Here is a 6000-nt window from a genome sequence, read left to right as displayed (position 1 = left end):
CTGCTATGCTTGTATATACTCTGTCTTTTTTCATATGTTCTTACACACCTTTTCTTAATCAGGTTGGACTTATACTGTACCTCTGTGGCTCAATACAGAAGCTACTTACATTTATACGTGTGGCTATTTACATTTACATTTTAAATTCATAGAACTCAAAATTCAGTTCCTTAGTCACACTAACCAAAGATTTCAAGTGCTCAGTAGTCACATGACTAGGGGCTACGATCGTGGACAGAGCAGGTATTAAACATTTTCTTCATCACAGAATTCTAGTGGACTGGGCTGGCATATGCAGTTTTTTTAATCTAAGGTATATACTATGAGCATTTCTTCATTTATTCAAACATTCCTTGAGAATATGATTTTTAACGACTGTATAATATGCCAAGATGTGTCTGTAGCATAATTTATTTTACTAATCTTCCACCATCGGCCACTGAGGTTACTCACTTTTTGTTATTATAAATAACGCTGTGGTGAACTGCTTACTTTGTCCTTAGATCTTGATCTGCATCCCTGATTACTTCTAGATTACTTCTAAAGGGGAGTTGTTGTGTCAAGGAAGGCACATATTTTCAAGGCCTTGAAATACAATGCCCGGTTACCTCCTAGAAAGGTCTCCCTGCCTCCAGCGGGGCTGTTGTACCCCTCTCCCTTTGAAAACCCTCGGAGAAGACAAGGCTCAGCAAAGAACCCTGCCTGCCTGTCTCTGAGCACAGAGCCCAGTGCTTTGGGTGGGACATGTCCAGGACTAGGAGGAGAAAGGCCACCCATGGAGAAGATTGCGCTAGATCATCCCTGAGTACCAGAGCTCTCTGTGTTACCAGCCTGGGTTCTGTGTCTGGACGGGGCATTGGGACAGGGTAGGTATGGTGATAATTTTATGTGTCAATTTGGACTAGAGGATGCACAAGTAGCTGGGAAAATAATGCCTATAAGGGTTTTTCTGGAAGAGATTAGCATTTGAATGGGTAGATTGAGTCAAGAAGATCATTGTCACCAATGTGGATGGGCACCATCCAATCCAGAGAGCCTGGATAAAACAAAAGGTAGAAGGAAGGGCGAATTTGCTCTCTCCTTGACCTCAGGCGTCCATCTCCTCCTGCCCATGGGCACTTCTGGTCCTAGGACCTTTGGACTTGGACTGGGACTTAGACTGTCAACTCCCCGGGGTCTCCAGCTTGCAGAGGACAGATCGTGGAGTTTCTCCCTTTGTCTATCCTCTTGTCTCTGCTTCTCTGGAGCCTCTGACTAATGCATCTGAAACATGCCCCAGTGGCTCTTGATTCATCACAAACCCAGTTTGTGGCCCATTTGCTTATGAGTTGCTCTAAGCATCGGCACCCATTTGTCCTGTCACGTCTCAGGGTAAGTGAGTTTTGTTCAGATAGGAGGTGGGGCTGCACTTCACTTCACTTCTCTCACGTTTCTCAGGTGGTTCTGAGGCTTGGTGAGCAGGTCCACCAAGTAGTTTGTCTTAAACTGCTATTTACAGCCCTGTGGCCTCTGATCTTATCCCCTCTCTGCCTTTACCCTCCCAAATTGAAGCTCTTCTTCCTTTGATACCTTGCCCGCCCCCTTTCTCATTTCAGTTGCCCCTTTGTGTGTTTTCCACTCTACCATATGGTCTTGACTTGGGACAGTCAGACCTGCACACAGGATTCCAGATTTGTGGTTCAAGGCCCCAAGCATCCGATCTGGCACCACTGTTTCTTTTGTAAGTTTGGCTGCTTCGTGCAGCCTCACTTTTGCTCTCTGTAAAATGGGGGTGCCTCTGGACAATTATGAAGCAGCACAGACTGGACTGTGGCAACTGCTCCATTCAGTGCATCCTTGGACAAGGGGGAGCCAGTGAGGATGGAGCAGTCTGGGAGCTGGGCTGGCCTGAGTTCCTGTGCTTGCAGATGGAGAACTGGTCTGTGTTGCCGGCTACAGCAAGACCCGGGCTGTCCTAGGATGAACAGGGCTTAGGCCACCACAGGCTCAGAACCGGTGAGGAGTCCTTCCTTATGGATGGGTGAAGGGATTGTCTGGGAGGAAACCATTTAAATCCAAAAGTCACATCCTTCTCAAGAAGCCTGAGACACTGGTGGCAAGAACGGCACCCCTAGATGTTCAGAGCCCTTGCCCTTCAGGGCTCCTCCGGCTGCCCTGGCCTGTCTCCCAGCGCAGTCATGGCATTTAGTCTCCCTCAGGCTGGCCCAGGGGTGGCTGTGTCCTTGTTCCCTAGTCTCACTGTGGCCTGGGTTGTTCAGAGAGTAAGAAGGGAGCTTGCTTCTGCTCACCAAGGGAGCTTTCTCCACCTTCACCCCCAAAAGGGAGACTGCTCCTCCTTACAGGAGAGCCTGTCATGGGCTTTCTCAGTGCTGGGGAAAGAACTGGAAGGCAGAGGACCTGGGGCCCAGCTGCAGCTCCGTGGTGCCTTGGTGAAGCCCCTTTTCCTCCCCTGGGGCTCCCTCCTGAGCAGGGGAGGGTGTGGGCTGAGACTCTCCCTCCCTGGATTCTGAATGGGGTGCTGCAGGGACCCTAGAGGGGTGTGTGGGGATGGGGGCAACAGGAAAGGTTGTCTGGAAATCTCTCCCCACCTGTACTTAGGGCCTCTCTGCAAGTAACTCCCCAGATATCCCCAGTGCAGTCAATTGGCTCCTTAAGGGCAAAAGAACCTGTAGAACTGCAGACTTCTTGACTCACCCACCTCCGTGGAGGGTGCTAGAGGTAACCAGTCAGGCCAGAGCCTGCCCAGACCCCTTTTCTCAGGTGCACCATCCCCCAGCTGCTGGGAGACGTGGCTGCTAACAGCTCACCACCGTCTTGTCTCTGGAAAATTGCCTTTGGCAGAGTGAGACCTGCCTGACCAGAGATTACCCCTCACCCCAGGTCAGGCAGTAGGTCAGGAGTCTAACAACCCAGCCCCTGCCCCGAGGTGGGACCAATTACGTGGTGCAATCCATGCTCCAGAGCTGGAGATGGAAAACAGCTCGGGGCACCACTTCCCCGTTGTGACCTTCCTCTGTCCCCTCCTGCTCCTTCACTCTCTTTCTCTCAAAGAGATACTTTCAAAGACTCCCCATCTTAGGCTTGGCTTCCAGGAAATGACAACCCCTGCAATGTCTTGCACATATTAGGTACACAATAATTTGTACAGGTTGTTCACCTGGGACTTCCCAGGTCTGGGTTTCCACCAGGATATAGGTGCCCAACAGGAGTCTGGTCCTGATGCCTTCAAATACCCTGAGAGATTTATCAGGGGGAAAAAGGCACATTGTTCTAAGGAAACAGAAGTGGATGCCAAGAGAGCTGAACCCAGCTCTCCCCAGCACCCTCTCTGAGCATCCCACACAACTGTCCCATTGTACAGAAGAGGAAACTGAGATCTGGAGAGGGGTGACTGGTGCAGGTCTGAGCATGCCAGAGGCCGTGTTTGAATGCAAGCCTCCCCACTGGGCTCTGCTTTCTGGAACCTTGGTTTGTTTCTCCCCAGGAGCACATGGGACTGAGGCTGCTGGACCAAGTGTGTGTGTGGGGGGGGGGGGGGGGGATAAGCAACCTCCACATTGGCTTTGCTGCCCACACAACCCCCTGAACTCTCACTCATCCTTCAAACTCCTATTTCAGTGCCACCACCTCCAGGAAGCCTCTGCCACCCCAGGCCCGCCAGGGGGGCAGACCCCAAGTCCAGCTTCCCCATCTGGGTCTGTCACAGTGTCTCTAAGTCTTATCCTGGCATTTGAGAGGTCAGTCATCCAGACAGGCAATGTGCAGCCTTGTCCTTCTGGAACCTTCTGCCAGCCATTCCTTCTGTCAAACATTGAGCCCAAGGGCCTTGTGTAAAGCATTTGTCTAAGAGTAGCCTTGAAGCTAGAACTTGGGCCAGCCTCCAGCATCTTCACTATCCTGCAGTAAACGCAGGGCTGCAGGGGCTTCCTTTAGGAGGAGCAGGTTTCTGCTGTCTTAGGGAGCACGGGAAGCAGAAAGCTGGGGACCAGGAAAGGCAAGGCGGTGGGTGGAGGGTGGAGAGACCGGATCGGTGATCCTGACAGCAGCAGCATTTAACTGATGCTTCCAAGTCTGTGCTGTACCAGCACTTATGTGCCCTATATCCCTGTCCTCCCAGGATGGTGAACCAGGGCAGCGCACTGCACCCACTTCGCTCAGGGCTCCCACATGGGATGAGGTAGGGATGGGCTCGCTGGAGCTGTTGGTGTTCGGCTGCTTCATTAAGCCCCAACTGGACAGATGGGCGAAAACATGCTTAGAGAGTATAAACACCGAGCCGAAGTTCACGTGGCAGAATGAGACCCAGGCTGGGCCCTGCCACTGGAGGTCAAAGGTCACAGGGAGCCTGGTTCCTGCTCAAGTGCAGACCTCACTCCCTACAGTGAGTCCTTTCCTGTTTTTACAAGGGTCAGTTTCAACCCTGGGATTAGGGAGACTTTCCCAGCGACCCTGGGGCCGACCCTTAGTCTCCAGGCAGCAGAACAGCTAATGGGGGCTGGGGGCCTGTCTGTCCTGCCTCGCTGAGAACTCATACTGCTGCTCTGGAGACTCACACTGGTGGCCCCAATGTGGCAGCCCCTCTTTGGGGCTCTTTAATAATTTAGAGAATGTATATTATTCAGCCGGGTGGTTTCATCTCTGGATTCAGAAACACAATGCCTTGGGGATTGTTTCCACTGAAGAGTGAAATTCCACTTATCACAGTCACCGGGAACACAAGCCTGTTCCTGGAAGAGTCTCTGGCCTCTGGGTGTTTACAAACATCCTAGGAGACCTGGAGGCCAGCAGCCAGGGCCCTGGGAGCTGAGGTCAGAGCCTGCAGTTCTATCTAGCTCAGCTGTCCCTTCTTCTTTGTCCCCTGCCTGCTCAGGGGTGACAAGTCTGCATGGATCAGTGTGTGTGACCCAGGGCCTTTCTCTGCTCGCTGTTTAGTTGTACCCCCTCCCCAGCCTCACTTGAGATCAGCCTCTGGGAAAGACCCTTGCACCAGGCCTCACAGGGTCCATTGGAACCTGTCCAGGGTGGCTTGCATTTCCTAGAACTTGTCAAAAAGTGTTCTTTAAAAAACAAAAATCACACTTTGAAAACATTCGGCAAAGTGCAATAAACCAGACACAAACAGGTAAATATTATATGATTACACCCATATCAGATACCTAGAATAGGCAAATTCATAGAGACAGAAAGTAGAATGGTGTTTGCAGGAGCTGGGGGGAGGCAGGGAGAGAGGTTACTGTTTAACAGGGGCAGAGTTTCTGTTTGGGGTAATGGGAAAGTTCTGGAAATGGATAGTGGTGATGGTTGCACAACATGGTGAATGTGCTTTATGCCACTGAATTGTACACTTTAAAATAGTTAAAACGGTCAATTGTTTTAAAACAATTTTAAAAAGTATTTACTATAAAAAAAAATTGCACAAGTAATGAATATTCATTATAGAAACATTCAAAAATAGAGAAAATAATTTTATTTACACTAAAACCCCATCTCCTTCTCCAAAAAACAAACTAGTCTTCTGTGAGATTTTAATCCACATAGAAAAAGCCCTACTTACTAACTAGCACAGTAAGTACTAAGGGCCCAATAGGCCTGCTCTAAATATTAAACAATGGTAAAAAAAAAAAATCCTACCCCCACCCCAAGATAACCACAGCTGATATTTTGGTATCTATCTTTCCACACTTTTCCCAATGCAAATATATTACATAAACATAAATGGGAATTTTTAGGAAAATAGGATCCAACTGTGCTGATTATTTGGAAGACTATTTTTCTTCACTTAACAGTATATTGCTAACATATTTCCTTGTTATTCTGTGGTGCCGCCTTGGATTGGATTCTGTGCATGTTCTGTGATTTTTTTAACTGATGTCCATTATTGAACATGCAAATTGTTCCCATGTTTTCCTGACCAGCAGGAAAGCTGAAAGTTCTGTTCTTGCACGTATATCTTTGGGTACTTGTGAGTGCATGTTTTAGGATAAATTCCTGGAATTTGTG

Source organism: Miniopterus schreibersii (genome assembly GCF_964146895.1).
Source record: "Miniopterus schreibersii genome assembly, chromosome: 18".
NCBI lineage: Eukaryota > Metazoa > Chordata > Mammalia > Chiroptera > Miniopteridae > Miniopterus > Miniopterus schreibersii.
The sequence above is the reverse complement of the archived record's forward strand: the minus strand, read 5'-3'. Positions refer to the sequence as shown.